This window comes from Thermobia domestica, chromosome 8, assembly GCF_964235325.1.
Source record: "Thermobia domestica chromosome 8, izTheDome1.hap1.1, whole genome shotgun sequence".
Classification (NCBI taxonomy): domain Eukaryota; kingdom Metazoa; phylum Arthropoda; class Insecta; order Zygentoma; family Lepismatidae; genus Thermobia; species Thermobia domestica.
Window position 1 is genome coordinate 219,544,564 of NC_137461.1, and position 20,160 is coordinate 219,564,723.

Sequence of the window (20,160 nt, forward strand, 5' to 3'; positions counted from 1 at the left end):
TTCAAATCAAAATTAACGTCACCATTGTTCTTCTGATTAAATATGCGCCTTAAATAATGTATCACATGACCCTATTCCTATTTTAAAAAGCTTAACCTTAATTCAAAATGGCGGATTTCAAGATGGCCGCCGTCAGGTATACCCTTACTATATGACTTCCCCCTAGTCCTAATATGTACACATATATTTGTTATTCACCTTTTGTCGTTACAAAATGTCTTACAGGTCTTTTACCTCCAACTGTATGAAGACTATTCTGTACTTCCATGTGATGTTCTGGTAGCTGTATCTCCTAAACTCCTGTAGCTTCGCACCTACAACTTCACTGAAATACTGACCACATTTTGTACTACTTTCTCATATGTGTCTCAGTCAGCAACTCGATTCACCCAAACGTAAGGTTTACTTGTGAGTAACCGTAACTAATACTTAGCTTATAGTAGAACAACCGACTGATAACATTTTATTGGGTTTTTCAAAAACAAAATCTACCTTGTGCATTTAAGGAGTATGTATGTTTAACATAATAAATAAAATGTTAGTGTTTACCATGAAGAAATATACCGGTGTATATATACAAGTAAATAACATCGTAGGATACTAAAAATATACCACATTTTGTTCTACGTAATTATTTCTACCCAGTCATCAGAACAATAGCGGAATTGGAAAGAACACTTTCTTATTTTGAAGTTGAATTCTCGTACATATATTTTTTGAATTAGGAGTTTTGATAAGTCTAACCCTTTAAAATAGTTTCATATCAGACCAGAGTAATCCATGACGAAAAGGAGAATAATTATGTAATATTAAATAGTGTCCCAAACTACTCCAAATTTTCCGTGCATTTATAGTATATACTATAAAGCAAAGTTTGGAATGACTAGAGAGAATGACACCATTTCTTGTCAGTAAAGATGATAATGTAGGGAGAACAATATCTGTTACGTATAGTACAATCTTGGCGGTCATCTTGAAGTCCTAAATCTTAAATATAGATTCAAAATGCTTAATAGAAAGCGAAGTTATATGACATCGTTTCGGGTTGTTCTTCACCCCAAATACGTCTGACGTTATTTCTAACTTAAATTTAATCACTTGATAATTATATCTGTAAATATCTGTTTATTAACTTACAATTGTCTTTCCAAATTTACACGGAAAATTTGCCTCATAATTTATATTGTAAATGCATTCGAAATATGAAGTCCCTTCGGGTACTATTTAATTTATTTAATTGAGCTATTCGTTTTAATGGATTACCTTGGTTTGATATAGAATCGTCTGAGGTGGTGAGACAAAAAAATGTAGCTAAAAAATAAGGGGCAACCTAATATGTATATGGTTCCACTGTACTCAAAAGTTGTGGCATTAGATATGGAGCTTAAACTTGCATTGGTTTTACGTGTATAACCAATAAGATAATCATGCTTGTAATTAGGAAATATAAAATACATAAAGCAAGAAATAAACAAAATATGACTTTTAAAAAATGAAATTCTTCAAAACAATGTTCAGTAAAGCAAATGCTTCCATTCACATATATTTATGATTTTTTTCAGAAGCAGAGAGAAGAAAAAAACTAGTGTAAATTTTACGCATCGCAGATATGATGAATATCCAACAACACTTGCTTGTGGCAGAATAATTTCAGCAACGAGATGCGAGGGAGGATATAAATTTAAGAACGAAAGAATTTTAAAAAAAGAAAAAAATGTACCAAAAACGGTCAGACAGCTGCTGGTTGTTGATGACGCTATGTTTCCACCATACAATCCCGTGGGATAAAGAGGAAAAAGAAGTAAAAAAAATGAAGATCTTTTTCTTTCTTTTTGTACGGGAAAGTGTGGGATCTCTTTAGCTTTTTATTTCCGTAAATTTTACACAGCGCCACTTGTCGGCGATACTGAAACTCTCATTAGCTGTAATTACCAACTACAACTGACACACAGACTCACATATACACTCTCTTTCACACACATACACACTGATATGTATACAAAACACAACGATGCTGCTTATATATATATATATATATATATATATATATATATATATATATATATATATATATATATATATATAAAGTAGTTTTCACTATTTTTCCATAATAACTTGCCGTCCGTGTATACTGTGAAATATAATTAAAAACAGGTAAGGATCACCGCCTTTAAGCAACTCTGCAAAAACAGAATATTCTCAAAGACAAGCTCTTGTATGCTTAACGTGTAATTGGATTACCGGAAAGTTAAATACAAAGTTTTAAGCACTAAACCTGTTGAAGTTTAGCGAATTGTCTCATATGTTTTCGGGTTATGCTGTTGGAAACAAAAAAGAAATGAAACTGTGCAAATAATATCTTCTTGTTCATAATATGTGCACTTTTAAATATCGTAAAACAGTATAGAATAATACTGATATATTTGTGAACTTCTAACATTACATTAATTCTTTTAAACATAAGCTGTATCCCTTCTAAATTTATTTGTATTTCTAATCTTTCAATTGTATAGCTGCAGATTGTTGACTTCCAGCCGTTATATTAAAAAAGATTCATAGTGACTTAGTGATGAACAATATATAACACTCACCTCGTTAACGACATTTGTATTTATCCCCAAAATGTCAGGCAGTACTTCATCAAGATAAAGGTCCTTTCATTGCAGATATTTCAGTTATTCTGATTAAATTCAGTTACTTTCTCGAACTTTATGTGCTACTGAAATACAACAACTGCTTATGTTGAAGATTGGACCTTTTTTTTGTTTTTAGCATAAACAGTTATCTCACCGATAGAACATAGATGTAGATATGTTGGTCATTATTATCCTAACGTAAAGTTTAGAAAACAATATATAAATATCTTTTATTTGTCAATCGTAATATTTACATACTACACTAAGACCATTATTTAGATAATGTCTCTGGACCCAAGAAAATTTTGCACCTTTCCTCCTTAGTATAGACTTAACAACACAGACGCGTCAAATTACATTCAAGAAACAACAACGGTACGGTACGTTCAGAACCAAGTATATGGTGGAATCTAATAAGCAAGAACCTCAGCTCCTTCTTGCGACAATAGCATCGTAATGAGAAATTAAATCTTGCCTCAGTACCTACATTGTTTTCAGTATGTGTCTCCCGTAATTTTTTCTTTCGTAGAGAACTTTTTCTCTCTCACATCATATTTCAATCTCTCGAATATTTTAATATCCATTCTATGTCCGGACTCCTATAGCTCCTATAAGTACTAACTTGACAAATTGTATAGAAATAGAAGCATTACTAAAATTAAAACCATGTACAATAAAATCAACCAATACATAAAAGCATTATTTCTTTCTTGCTTGTTTATCCCTCATAGATACGACTTTTGCTATTGGTTAGCTTTGAGTCTAATGGAGGCTTCCGCCGAAAATATTTATCAACATCACTTGTCCTTTCTTTCTATTCTGTTCTTTCCATTTCAAATGCTAGTTTTGGACAAAAACTTAACTTTGTATTAAATTGGCTGGTTATAACATTAAATGTCACATATATACTACATTCCATAACTAACAATGCAATGCAAATTTTATATTTTGAATACATAAATATCTACTTGCAATACATATTGTTTTATTAGCCTTTAACATGGGAAAGGTTGTTTTGGATCACCCTGTATAATTATTTGTATTTTGGTTTACAAAGTGTAAACTTTAATGGTGGTATTATTAATGATGGCGGAGAAAAAAGTAAAGGACACGTGAACAATAATTATGGGTCTGAACAACCGCATATGTATTTGACAGCTATAACGATAGTTTTCACTGTTTTTACTTTTTTGTTTCATATGCATTACTATCGTCAATACAGGGATAATTTTCTAAAATATAAGCTTCCTTTTGTCTATGGTTAGCGTTTATAACTTTGACTCGAAAGACCTAGGTTCGATTCTCGACTGAATGTTACGTGATTTGGTTCCCACCTTAAGCTATAGATCCACGTATCGTATGGCCTCAGCACTGAAATGAACGGTAAACTGAAATCTAACCAACTAGCCAGTTTTGTAAAATAAATCATTGTCGTGTATATGTAACGGTCCGTTATTAAACGCCACAGTAGATGATTTATTCTATTTTACGTGGCATTATTTACATTTTGCGTTCAATTTTAGTGCAATTTACTTAGCTGAAATAAGCATTCCTCACACGAGAAGGACCAGGTTTATGCATTATACTATATTATATTCGAAGACAAAGAATTTAATAAAATAAATAAGAAAGACCAACGTTATTGATGTTGTTCCTGTCGATATCACTGAAATATATAAATAACGAAGAGCAACACTGCAACACTCTTGATGTTGCTTCTGTCGATATCACTGAAACAGATAAATAACGGAAGCAACGCTATTGATTTTGCTCCTCTCGATATCACTGAAATATACAAATAACGAATAGCAATACTATTGATGTTGCTCCTGCCGATATCACTGACATATAAATAACGAAGAGTAATGCTATTGATATTGCTCCTGTTGATATCACTGAAATATATAAAGAATGAAGAGTAACATTATTGATGTTGTTCCTGCCGATATCATTGAAATATCTAAATAATGAAGAAAAATGCCATTGATGATCTCCTGTCTATATCACTTAAATATATAAATAACGAAAAGCAAAGCTACTAATGTTGCTCCTGTCGATATTACTGCAAAATATAAATTATGAAGAGTAACGTTATTGTTGTTTCTGCTGCCGATTTCACTGAAATATATAAATAACGAAGAGCAACGCTATTGATATTGCTTCTGTTGATATTAATGAAATACTTAAATAACGAAGAGGAACGTCTTTGACGTTGTCCATGTTAATGTCAATGAAATGTGTAGATAACAAGAGCAACGCTTTTGGCGTTGCACCTGTCAATACCAGTTTAATAAATAAATAATGAATAGCTCCTCGGCGTTGTCCTTCTCAATATGAGTGAATTAAAAATACCGAACAGTAACGCCTTTAGCGTTAACCATATCAATTTCCGGGTAAGCTACCATGATCCTTCTTTCTTAAATGTGTTTCCAAATGCCATCAAAACTCTCACCAGCCAGCTTAGTGATCAAAAATTCTGCGTGTTTCACACTAATATCCATCAACTTGGATTTGTGATTTTTCATACGTCCCAACTGCCTAGCGATGGGGTTAACGCGGGAGCTCATGCACCAGAGTCTCACATGTTAGCCACTGGCTATGCTGTGAGGACTTCCACAAATTTTGTATTAATTGTTGCCTTACTTTACTATAAAACCAAACTAATCGTAAATAAAAGTCTCTGTCGTTTAATTCCATTCATTTTTTTGGAACGATTTTCACTATTACCAGATTAAATGTTGTAGTGATATTTTGAATTCAAATTACATAATTATTTCTTCATACGCTACTTACATATTGTTATAATTTACTTTATTATATGCATTCGCGATGGGGAAATCTACACCTTCGTATTGCTTACTGATATTTTCCTGTGTGTGATCTTCATTAATTAGTGAAACAAGATATATTTCCATTTTAAGTTTCAATACATTTTGGGACAAACAAAAGGGTCAGAGTGACGTGATGTATCACTGGTCTCAGTAATTGTATATGCTACTGTTTCAACTCTTGAATCATGGAACAATGGAAACAACAACAACAGGACGACGAAAATTGCATCGGTGCATTGCGGATACCTAGATCAATATTGAGAAGTTGCCTTTGTTATTCTGAGAACTACTATTCCTTCACGTCTGTCCACCTGCATAAATTCAAGTTGTCGGTAAATACTTAAGTTACATTTGAACAATTAATTTAAAGTGTGATACTAATTTTCCCCAATGCCAACAAATATTTGGCCTTTAGTTATTGCATATTATGCACCACATAACAAAATAATTGTACACAAAACAGAATAAATGATTTTTCATAAATCGAATTTTCTTAAGACCTCATTTTTTACTCTTAACTCTTTAGGGCCTTCTATTTTTAAATTAGTTTTTTTGTCAGAGGCAGGGAAAGAAAGAAAGTAAGTAAGAGAAAATAAAGAATTTTCGAACTGAAGTTTCATTGGATTGCAATTTGTACTTGAAGAATGAACTATTTGGTAAACTGATCTTTAATGATACTAATAAAACACACTCATCCTCTTCATTCAGATGTTGTGTTTACATGCTACAACTGTCCTCAGCGGAAGGATCAGAACATATAAATTACTCCCTTCTTTAAAAAGAACCTAAAGGAACGTATATACATTTCTTTCACTTTTGATGTACTAACAATATAATAAACATCTTTTTTTAAAATATGAACATACTTCGAAACAGGCATTAAATAGTTAGAAAATAATAAAAGTATTAAAAGGCAAAAAAGAACAATAATAAAACGCTTATAAACAAAATATAATTTCTTAATATATCTACTATAAAAATGCTGAAGTAGTCCCAAGTTGTAACAATAATTGTCTTGTATAGATTTATTTCGATGGTAAATTTATGATACATGAAATATGTTTGGCTTGGCACAACTTCAAGAAATTTATATATGATAATACTAATTATGTTATTATTGTTTGCTTTTTTGAGATTTTTAATATGTTCTGCCATTTAGTTCCTTTTTTCTTGAAGTTGTTTCAGATATTTTAAAAGGTCTTCTTCTATTAATATTTTATTGTATTTTTGAAGCCAGTTATTTTCTTTTAAGAAGTTTTTTCTCCTTTCTGATTTTTAGTGTTTTGAAGTCATTTATTTTTAAATATCTTAATATTTCCATTCTTCGTTACGTTATTAGCTTACTTATATACCTAAATTAAATCTAGTACAATAACCCTATCCAAAATGGTCTCTTTACAAAACATGGGTCAATAAATGCGTACTGATTAATTACATTTTTTATTGTAGATAAAAATATTCCTTGGGAAAAGATAATCGCGTTAGCGAAAATCGAATCAAAATATTTGTAGTCTAAATAGCAGTTATTGTTTTGCGCTCGAGCTGGTATTAATGTCCAAAATCACATGGTATTTGGGTAATATCTGATTCAGCCTAATATAATTTGATAGCTGACAGTTGAGGCTAGCAGATGTGCAAGGAGTGACGGAATTCTTTGGACCAGACGTAAGGTATTGCAGCGTAAAAATCAGTAAACTTTCCGCTAAATTGCGCTACTTTTTCAATTTTATTTCGATAAAGCCACATAGCTACGCAAGACGGTTAAGAAATTTGTACTGTGTGTGGACAAACTGTGTTATCAAAACGCAACAACCAAAAGATGGTTTCTTCGGTTTCGTTCTAAAAATGTCGGTGTCCAAAATGCTCCTCGCAGTGAGCGATCAATGACAGAAGAAGTGGGCGGAATTGTAGTGAACATTGACCAAGACCGGCATGTAAACAGTCATGACATCGCCTAAGACTTAATATGAATCACTGAAGAGTGTTAGAAAAGGTTTTAATACCTTCAAAGATACAATGTAAAACAAAGGAAAATATGGGTTAAGAAAATCAATCTAATTTGTTTTTCATTGAGTACAATTTCCTTTAAAACGATAATTTGAAATTAAACGTTTAAATATTTTCAAATGCTTTTTAATGAATGCATAAAATGTTTACACTAAAATAGTAAAAAAAAAAAATTAAAAAGACGTTTTTCAGCAATAATCGTAGAACTTTTAATAATTTACAAAATACAGTTCAAATGAAGGAAACTAAACAAAATCAGAAACTCTTGTAACTTTACAACCAATCGATTTGAAGAAACTATTTCTTCCAATAAATTACCTTAAACTAAAGTTGAAAAGCGTCAAATTATTATTGCATATCATTTTTTAAATAGTTAATTAGAAAGTTTGAATTTATGTTTTCACCAATGACCTTAGACTGTGAGTCGTAACTACAATCCTGATGTTCAAAAACTTTCTAAATAAGATATTTTAAAACAGTGGTCAAAAATGTTAATAATTTAATAAGGTAAAAATTTAAATTAAAGCTTGAAAGTGATCAGTCAATCAGATTGCACCAGGGATAATGTTCTCGTAACTACCTTAAGACTATAAGTTGCCCAAAGTTGAAAGTTTGAAATCCTTATTTTGCATATCAATTGATTTTAATAAATATTTGTCAGGTTTTAAGTCCTATTTTTTCCATCAAAGATAGTAGTAGAAAAATGATCGATCTGGAACAGACCTGGAACAGACCTGGCGCAGCATTGGCCAACTCACAAGCCACTGGGAAAATGACCATTGTAAACCGTGAGCCCACGGTCTTTTACGACCTCCATTTTAGGGGTGAATTTATTCCCTTTTATGACCACTTTTTAGGGGGTGTATTCGTTCTCTTTTACGACCTCCATTTTAGGGGGTGTACTCGTTCCCTTTTATGAGCATATTTTCCAACCCCTATTCGAACATAGCAGAATATGAACAGATTCGTTCCCATTTATGAACACTCTTTCAGGGGTGAACTCGTTCTCTTTTATGAGCACATTTTAAGGGGTGAACTCGTTCCCTTTTTCAACCCCTATTTTAACATAGCAGAAATTACATAGCACAGCTAATAAAAGAACATGGTTTATTTCAGAAATTACACTGAGACTATGAACACACAGCAGAACAGATAATACATAGCACAGCTAATAAAAGAGCATGGCTTATTTTCCAACCCTTATTTTAACATAGCAGAAATTACACTGAGACTATGAACACATAGCAGAGCATAAGACTACGTAACACACAACAACCTCCATTTTAGGGGTGGATTCGTTCTCTTTTATGAGCATATTTTTCAACCCCTACGAACACACAGCAGAGGTGTATTCGTTTTCAACCCCTTAGCATAAGACTATGCAACATAGCAGTTACGAACACATAGCAGAGCAGATAATAAACACAACCACCTTCATTTTAGTGGTGTATTCATTCCCTTTTATGAGCATATTTTCCAACCCCTATTTCAACATGACAGAGACTACGAAACATGGCGGACACAGCACAGGGGGTGTATTCATTTTCTCCACCCCTAATTGAACATAGCAGAAATTACACTGAGAGTACGTAACACACAAAAACCTCCATTTTAGGGGTGTATTCGTTCTCTTTTATGAGCATATTTTTCAACCCCTATTTTAACCTGGGTCCTATAGTTTATGTGGCATACGCCCTTTCTATGACAATTTTAACCAATTTGGGTGAAACTCGGTATATGGGGGTTTTCGGACATGCTGATTACAAATATCATACTTATTTTTATCTGGGTCTTATAGTTTATGTGGTATACGCCCTTTGTGTGACAATTTTAACCAATTTGGATGAAACTCAGTATATGAGGGTTTTCGGACATGCTGGTTACGAAGATCATATCTATTTTTAATTGGGTCATATAGTTTATGTGGGATACGCCCTTTGTATGACACTTAAAACCTAATAACTCGAAAACGGAGCCAAATATCGAAATGGTGTTTCCACATTTAGCAATAGGTCATCAGGTACTACAAATTCCAAAATTAGTGGTCATCGAGGTCAAAGGTCAAAATACTTAAAACCCAATCACTCGTAAACTGCGCCACATATTGAGGTGCTGTTTCCACATTTAGCAATTGGTCATCAACTACTACAAGTTCCAAAATAATGACCATCGAGGTCAAAGGTCAAAATACTTAAAACCTAATAACTCGAAAATGGATCCACATATTGACGTGCTGTTTCCATATTTAGTAATTGGTCATCAGGTATTACAAGTTCCAAAATAGTGGCCATCGAGGTCAAAGGTCAAAATACTTAAAACCTAATAACTCGAAAACGGAGCCACATATTGAGATGGTGTTTCCACATTTAGTAATTGGTCATCAGGTGCTACAAGTTCCAAAATAATGATCATCGAGGTCAAAGGTCAACATACTTAAAACCTAATATCTCGAAAACGGAGCCACATACTTAGGTGCTGTTTCCACATTGAGTAATAGGTCATCAGGTACCACAAGTTCCAAAATAGTGGCCATCGAGGTCAAAGGTCAACATACTTAAAACCAAATAACTCTTAAATGGATCCACATATTGAGGTGCTGTTTCCAAATCTAGTAACTGGTCATCAACTACTACAAGTTCCCAAATAATGATCATCGAGGTCAAAGGTCAACATACTTAAAACCTAATAACTCAAAAACGGATCCACATATTGAGATGGTGTTTCCAAATCTAGTAATTGGTCATCAGGTACCACATGTCCAAAAATTAGTGGTCATCAAGATCAAAGGCCAAATACTTAAAACGTAATAACTCGAAAACGGAACCACATATTGAGATGTTGTTTCCATATTTAGTAATTGGTTACCAACTACTACAAGTTCCAAAATAATGATCATCAAGGTCAAAGGTCACAATACTTAAAACCTAATAACTCGAAAATGGATCCACATATTGAGGTGCTGTTTCCATATTTAGTAATTGGTCATCAGGTATTACAAGTTCCAAAATAGTGGCCATCGAGGTCAAAGGTCAAAATACTTAAAACCTAATAACTCGAAAACGGAGCCACATATTGAGATGGTGTTTCCACATTTAGTAATTGGTCATCAGGTGCTACAAGTTTCAAAATAATGACCATCGAGGTCAAAGGTCAACATACTTAAAACCTAATAACTCGAAGACGGAGACACATATTGAGGTGCTGTTTCCAAATCTAGTAATAGGTCATTAACTAGTACATGTTAAAAAGTACTGACCATCGAGGTTAAAGAACGGAGCCAAATATTAAGGTGCTGTTTCCAAATCTAGTAATTGGTCATCAACTACTACAAGTTTCAAAAATAATGGTCATTGAGGTCAATGGTCAATCTCGTAAATGAAACCACATATTGAGATAACGTTTCCTCATTTAGTAAATTTGTGTGATTTATTCAATTTTGTACAAAGCAGAAAAAAAGTGAAGAAGGAATAAATTTGAGTGGCTTATTTACTTTTGTAGTAATGAGAAAGAAATCAAAGGAACACAATTTTAACTAGAGCAGAATTTCTGTACCTTTTTGGGCTATTCAAAGCAAGAATTAACAAGAAAGAAAGCAAAGATATGCCATATTAACTAGCTGAGAATTATATGTCATCTTGTATTATTTAAACAAAACGAAGGGCTAAATTTGAGAAAGCGAACATGGACCATTTTACTCAAATTTGGATGGAGTATTTATCTTTGTATGAACCAGAAAAAAAATGAAGAAGGTTCAATATTTCTATATAATTTTGTACTACCCAAATAAACGAAATTTTATATTTGTACCAATTACAAGAAAATCAAAGAAGGGTCATTTTATACCTCTTTGTGTTATTCAAATAATGGACGGAACAAATTTCAGTGGTCTATTTTATTTTTGTACCAATCAGAAGAAAAGCAAAGATATGCCATTTTAACTATTTAAACAAACGAAAAAATAAATTTGAATGACCTATTCAATTTTGTACCAACGAGAAATGCCATTTTGTACTTATCAAATAAACAAAAAAGCCGAAGAAGGATCATTTTAACTAACTCAGACTTTTATACCATTTTGTACTACTCCAATAAACGAAGGAATACCAACCAGAAAAAAAAAGAAGTGAAGATTAGGTGGATTATTTTCTTTTGTACCAACTAGAAAAGACAAGAAGAGCTACTTTAACTAGCTCAGAATTTATGTAACTTTTGAACTACTGAAATGTTCTATTTTTGTATTAATCAGAAAAAAGTGAAAAAATACCATTTTAACAAGCTCAGAATTTATATACATTTTGTACTAATCAAATATACGAAAGAATAAATTTAAGTGACCTATTCAATTTTGTACCCATGAGAAATTGCATTTTAACTGGCTCAGAATTTTACTACTCGAATAAACAATGGAGTATTTAGTTTTATATCACCAAGAAAAAAAAAGAAATTGCACCATTTTGGAGTATTCAAATAAACAAAGGACTTATAATTTGTGTCAACTCTAAAATCAATTAAACGAAGTAATGCGTTTGAGTGAGCTATTTAATTTGAAAAACCGAAGTTGTGTATTTTATACCATTTTGTATTATTTCAACAAACAAAGGAATAAGCAAAAAAGAATCATTTTATATCATTTTAAACTAGCCTAATAAACGAAGGCATAAATAAGAGTGAGCTATTTAGCTTTGTACGGAATAGATAAAAGTGAAGAAGGTTCATTTTATACATTTTGGTGCAATTCAAATAATCGAGGGAATAAATTTGGATGGTCTATTTTATTTTTGTACTCATTCAAAAAAAGCGAAGAAGGACCATTTTATACCTTTTTTTGCCATTCCTATTTCCTTTTGTTCCAACGAGAACCATTTATAACAGGCTTAGATTTTTATGCCTTTCTTGTAATATTTCTACCAAACAGAAAAAAAAGCTACACAAATAAACAAAGGAATAAATTTGTAATAACCACAAAAAAAGCTAAGAAATGCCATTTTTAACTAGCTCAGAATTTCTAGACCATGTTATACTATTTAAACAAACAAAGGGATAAATTTGAGTGGTTATTCAATTTTGTAGCAAGAAGAAAAAGGAAAGAACTAACATTTTGTACTTATCAAATAAATGAAGGAATTTAGTTTTGTACCAAGCAAAATAAGAAAAAGAATAAAATTTGGATGAACTATTTTCTTATGTACCAACAAAAAAGAGAAACCGAAGGAGGAATAAATTTGGGTGACCTATTCAGTTTTGTACTACTAAAATAAACGAAGGCATAAAATGGAGAAGGGCCATTTTATTTAATTTTGTAGTACTCAAATATACAAAGGTATAAATCTGTGTAACCCATTCAGTTTTTGTACTAAGCAGAAAATTTGTTGGCTTTTTTTAAAAAGACCATTTTATCTTTTGTTTTCGGATTTTCCGGCTACTTTTTGCGCTCTACAAATAGAGATCATTTTATGTGCCTTTTGTAACGAAGGAACAAATTTGAAGGAGGCTCATTTTAACTAATCCTGTTGCGAGTAGATCAATGTGGCATTATTGCGACTTTCATTTTCAAATACATACGGATTAAACCACTATGGCCAAAAAAAGTACTACTCTCTTCTTATGCTTATTTGGAGTAGACTTAAAAGGATCAACAATTAGAAACCCACTAGTAGGACGTCGATTTAGTAAAACCCGTTATGCTTTCTTCTACGGTCTTCAGCATGTATTTTAAACCAAGAGCAGCAAGATTAATATTCGATACTTGGAAATTGACCCAACAAGCATCTGTTAAATTTATCCATATCTTAGAATTTATGAGGTTACAGCTAGTAAAAGAAAACGAATAGATAATTTTGAGACAGTTCCATATGGGTAAATACTGTAGTAGTAGAAACGAAGGCTTTTTTTAATTAAGTAGAGATAAAGAGAGAGTGTGAAAAAATGGATAATTAAATTTTAAATCATTATTATTATTATTTTAGAGATCAAAGGGAAGAATAAATGAATTTGAGTGTCATATGTACGAACAAGATATGTCATTTTATTATATTATCGTGTGCTGTTTAAACAAATGTAGGGAAATGCACTACTCAAATAAACGAAGGAATTTAGTTTTGTACCGGGCAAAAAGGAGTGAAGAATGAATAAAATTTGAATGGAATATTTTCTTTTGTACCAGCTGGGAAAAGTGAAGGGATTTAGTTTTGTACCATTGTAACAAACTAAGTATTTTGTACTATTTGTACCACCGAGAAAAAACATTCAAATAAATGAAGGTATAAATTGGGATAGAATATTTAGATTTGTACCAAGGCATAGTATTGTAGGTTAGATATTTTCGGTTGGATAATGGTATACAGCCATGTTTTGTTGAACACAATGCTCACTATAACGATGTGGTAGATAATTATTTGATGGATAGATATTTGTTTAATGGTCGCTATTATCGCTTCTTTCGCTATGGGAGAACACAGGACACTTTGGAATCATGAGTGCGAGTTCAGGCCAAGTATCCAGATTGCAGATTTACTTGGTTTCTTTACACTATGTGGTAAAACTGGCCTTCTTACGGTATCTCCTGATACCTATCTGTTAGACCTCGCAGTATTTGGAAACTTGGTGGAAAAGAATAACAAATGGTGTTTCTCACAATAAAGCTATACATACAGAATAATCCATTATGGCAAAAAATACTACTTTCTCCTTATGCTTATTTGGAGTAGACTTAAGAGATTTTAGGTGGTATTACATTATACTTCGATAACAATAATGATGCATTGTGTAAGAATTTCCAATTAATAGCGGTATTGCACTGTGTTTATAATATAATAATAATCTGTAATAATGCAGTTTACTTTTCGAATGAGAGTAGTTTTTACAAGAACATTAAAACTTTTTAAATAGGTTACATTGCACAAGAGTTTTAAAGGTATATTCTAGTCTACCAGCAATAATCATCTCTGAGAGAGTTATTAGGTAAAGAAAAAACTTACCCGATAACAATTACACCACCATTCTGCGACAATGTTCCGAACACATTTATACCATCTAATTTCTCAGATTTAAGGCTAAATTAAATGAGGAAGAGGTGTACCACAAATTGTGCAAAAGTATTTGGGAGATATAAGTAAGAAGTACTAGGATGGAGTTAGCAGATGTGCCCATAGAAAAATTTCAGAACATCTACAAACAGAATATTATACAAGATTTTGCTGGTATTATAATTTTTGAATCGAAGGACAAGAATATTAACACTATTTGTAACAACGATGATTCCGTGAGTGTAGATTGTCTTAGATGGAATACAGGTAATTCTTCCATTAAAATTTACAACAAATGTATTTGCCAAATTCTTGGGTAACTATCTAATTTATTTTGTTCATTGTTCAGACAAGCCTTTACATTGTATTACGAGATTGGAAGCAATTATCTTTAACTACTATACTGATGAGTGGATCCAATTTTACACACCAAAGAATATTTTACGGATATGGATAAATTTAACAGATGCTTGTTGGGTCAATTTCCAAGTATCGAATATTAATCTTGCTGCTCTTGGTTTAAAATACATGCTGAAGACCGTAGAAGAAAGCATAACGGGTTTTACTAAATCGACGTCCTACTAGTGGGTTTCTAATTGTTGATCCTTTTAAGTCTACTCCAAATAAGCATAAGAAGAGAGTAGTATTTTTTTTTTTGGCCATAGTGGTTTAATCCGTATGTATTTGAAAATGAAAGTCGCAATAATGCCACATTGATCTACTCGCAACAGGATTAGTTAAAATGAGCCTCCTTCAAATTTGTTCCTTCGTTACAAAAGGCACATAAAATGATCTCTATTTGTAGAGCGCAAAAAGTAGCCGGAAAATCTGAATACAAAAGATAAAATGGTCTTTTCAAAAAAAGCCAACAAATTTTCTGCTTAGTACAAAAACTGAATGGGTTACACAGATTTATACCTTTGTATATTTGAGTACTACAAAATTAAATAAAATGGCCCTTCTCCATTTTATGCCTTCGTTTATTTTAGTAGTACAAAACTGAATAGGTCACCCAAATTTATTCCTCCTTCGGTTTCTCTTTTTTGTTGGTACATAAGAAAATAGTCCATCCAAATTTTATTCTTTTTCTTATTTTGCTTGGTACAAAACTAAATTCCTTCATTTATTTGATAAGTACAAAATGTTAGTTCTTTCCTTTTTCTTCTTGCTACAAAATTGAATAACCACTCAAATTTATCCCTTTGTTTGTTTAAATAGTATAACATGGTCTAGAAATTCTGAGCTAGTTAAAAATGGCATTTCTTAGCTTTTTTTTGTGGTTATTACAAATTTATTCCTTTGTTTATTTGTGTAGCTTTTTTTCTGTTTGGTAGAAATATTACAAGAAAGGCATAAAAATCTAAGTCTGTTATAAATGGTTCTCGTCGGAACAAAAGGAAATAGGAATGGCAAAAAAAGGTATAAAATGAACCTTCTTCATTTTTTTCTGGTCCGTACAAAGCTAAATAAGTCACTCATATTTATGCCTTCGTTTATTAGGCTAGTTTAAAATGATATAAAATGATTCTTTTTTTGCTTATTCTTTTGTTTGTTGAAATAATACAAAATGGTATAAAATACACAACTTCGGTTTTTCAAATTAAATAGCTCACTCAAACGCATTACTTCGTTTAATTGATTTTAGAGTTGACACAAATTATAAGTCCTTTGTTTATTTGAATACTCCAAAATGGTGCAATTTCTTTTTTTTTTCTTGGTGATATAAAACTAAATACCCCATTGTTTATTTGAGTAGTAAAATTCTGAGCCAGTTAAAATGCAATTTCTCATGGGTACAAAATTGAATAGGTCACTTAAATTTATTCTTTCGTATATTTGATTAGTACAAAATGTATATAAATTCTGAGCTTGTTAAAATGGTATTTTTTCACTTTTTTCTGATTAATACAAAAATAGAACATTTCAGTAGTTCAAAAGTTACATAAATTCTGAGCTAGTTAAAGTAGCTCTTCTTCTCTTTTCTAGTTGGTACAAAAGAAAATAATCCACCTAATCTTCACTTCTTTTTTCTGGTTGGTATTCTTTCGTTTATTGGAGTAGTACAAAATGGTATAAAAGTCTGAGTTAGTTAAAATGATCCTTCTTCGGCTTTTTTGTTTATTTGATAAGTACAAAATGGCATTTCTCGTTGGTACAAAATTGAATAGGTCATTCAAATTTATTTTTTCGTTTGTTTAAATAGTTAAAATGGCATATCTTTGCTTTTCTTCTGATTGGTACAAAAATAAAATAGACCATTGAAATTTGTTCCGTCTATTATTTGAATAACACAAAGAGGTATAAAATGACCCTTCTTTGATTTTCTTGTAATTGGTACAAATATAAAATTTCGTTTATTTGGGTAGTACAAAATTATATAGAAATATTGAACCTTCTTCATTTTTTTTTTCTGGTTCATACAAAGATAAATACTCCATCCAAATTTGAGTAAAATGGTCCATGTTCGCTTTCTCAAATTTAGCCCTTCGTTTTGTTTAAATAATACAAGATGACATATAATTCTCAGCTAGTTAATATGGCATATCTTTGCTTTCTTTCTTGTTATTTCTTGCTTTGAATAGCCCAAAAAGGTACAGAAATTCTGCTTTAGTTAAAATTGTGTTCCTTTGATTTCTTTCTCAATACTACAAAAGTAAATAAGCCACTCAAATTTATTCCTTCTTCACTTTTTTTTTCTGCTTTGTACAAAATTGAATAAATCACACAAATTTACTAAATGAGGAAACGTTATCTCAATATGTGGTTTCATTTACGAGATTGACCATTGACCTCAATGACCATTATTTTTGAAACTTGTAGTAGTTGATGACCAATTACTAGATTTGGAAACAGCACCTCAATATTTGGCTCCGTTCTTTAACCTCGATGGTCAGTACTTTTTAACATGTACTAGTTAATGATCTATTACTAGATTTGGAAACAGCACCTCAATATGTGTCTCCGTCTTCGAGTTATTAGGTTTTAAGTATGTTGACCTTTGACCTCGATGGTCATTATTTTGGAACTTGTAGCACCTGATGACCAATTACTAAATGTGGAAACACCATCTTAATATGTGGCTCCGTTTTCGAGTTATTAGGTTTTAAGTATTTTGACCTTTGACCTCGATGGCCACTATTTTGGAACTTGTAATACCTGATGACCAATTACTAAATATGGAAACAGCAAATCAATATGTGGATCCATTTTCGAGTTATTAGGTTTTAAGTATTGTGACCTTTGACCTTGATGATCATTATTTTGGAACTTGTAGTAGTTGGTAACCAATTACTAAATATCTAAACAACATCTCAATATGTGGTTCCGTTTTCGAGTTATTAGGTTTTAAGTATTTTGACCTTTGATCTTGATGACCACTAATTTTTGGACATGTAGTACCTGATGACCAATTACTAGATTTGGAAACACCATCTCAATATGTGGATCCGTTTTTGAGTTATTAGGTTTTAAGTATGTTGACCTTTGACCTCGATGATCATTATTTGGGAACTTGTAGTAGTTGATGACCAGTTACTAGATTTGGAAACAGCACCTCAATATGTGGATCCATTTAAGAGTTATTTGGTTTTAAGTATGTTGACCTTTAACCTCGATGGCCACTATTTTGGAACTTGTGGTACCTGATGACCTATTACTCAATGTGGAAACAGCACCTAAGTATGTGGCTCCGTTTTCGAGATATTAGGTTTTAAGTATGTTGACCTTTGACCTCGATTATCATTATTTTGGAACATGTAGTACCTGATGACCAATTGCTAAATGTGGAAACAGCACCTCAATATGTGGCTCAGTTTTCGTGTTATTAGGTTTTAAGTATTTTGACCTTTGACCTCGATGGTGACTAATTTTGGAACTTGTATTAGTTGATGACCTCTTGCTAAATCTGGAAACAGCACCTCAGTATGTGGATCCATTTTCGAGTTATTAGGTTTTAAGTATTTTGACCTTTGACCTCGATGGTCATTATTTTGGAACTTGTAGTAGTTGATGACCAATTGCTAAATGTGGAAACAGCACCTCAATATGTGGCTCCGTTTCTGAGTTATTAGGTTTTAAGTATTTTGACCTTTGACCTCGATGGTGACTAATTTTGGAACTTGTAGTAGTTGATGACCTCTTGCTAAATCTGGAAACAGCACCTCAGTATGTGGATCCATTTTCGAGTTATTAAGTTTTAAGTATTTTGACCTTTGACCTCGATGGTCATTATTTTGGAACTTGTAGTAGTTGATGACCAATTGCTAAATGTGGAAGCAGCACCTCAATGTGTGGCGCAGTTTACGAGTGATTGGGTTTTAAGTATTTTGACCTTTGACCTCGATGACCACTAATTTTGGAACTTGTAGTACCTGATGACCTATTGCTAAATGTGGAAACACCACTTCGATATTTGGCTCCGTTTTCGAGTTATTAGGTTTTAAGTGTCATACAAAGGGCGTATCCCACATAAACTATATGACCCAATTAAAAATAGATATGATCTTCGTAACCAGCATGTCCGAAAACCCTCATATACTGAGTTTCATCCAAATCGGTTAAAATTGTCACACAAAGGGCGTATGCCACATAAACTATTGGACCCAGGTTAAAATAGGGGTTGAAAAATATGCTCATAAAAGAGAACGAATACACCCCTAAAATGGAGGTTTTTGTGTGTTACGTACTCTCAGTGTAATTTCTGCTATGTTCAATTAGGGGTGGAGAAAATGAATACACCCCCTGTGCTGTGTCCGCCATGTTTCGTAGTCTCTGTCATGTTGAAATAGGGGTTGGAAATTATGCTCATAAAAGGGAATGAATACACCACTAAAATGAAGGTTGTTGTGTTTATTATCTGCTCTGCTATGTGTTCGTAACTGCTATGTTGCATAGTCTTATGCTAAGGGGTTGAAAACGAATACACCTCTGCTATGTGTTCGTAGGGGTTGAAAAATATGCTCATAAAAGAGAACGAGTCCACCCCTAAAATGGAGGTTGTTGTGTGTTACGTAGTCTTACGCTCTGCTATGTGTTCATAGTCTCAGTGTAATTTCTGCTATGTTAAAATAAGGGTTGGAAAATAAGCCATGCTCTTTTATTAGCTGTGCTATGTATTATCTGTTCTGCTGTGTGTTCATAGTCTCAGTGTAATTTCTGAAATAAACCATGTTCTTTTATTAGCTGTGCTATGTAATTTCTGCTATGTTAAAATAGGGGTTGAAAAAGGGAACGAGTTCACCCCTTAAAATGTGCTCATAAAAGAGAACGAGTTCACCCCTGAAAGAGTGTTCATAAATGGGAACGAATCTGTTCATATTCTGCTATGTTCGAATAGGGGTTGGAAAATATGCTCATAAAAGGGAACGAGTACACCCCCTAAAATGGAGGTCGTAAAAGAGAACGAATACACCCCCTAAAAAGTGGTCATAAAAGGGAATAAATTCACCCCTAAAATGGAGGTCGTAAAAGACCGTGGGCTCACGGTTTACAATGGTCATTTTCCCAGTGGCTTGTGAGTTGGCCAATGCTGCGCCAGGTCTGTTCCAGGTCTGTTCCAGATCGATCATTTTTCTACTACTAAAGATTTTAACAATGAGTAATAACTACAACTCCTAAGGTTGAAAATTACAATTTTAAGGAAATCAGATCGTGTTCGAATAT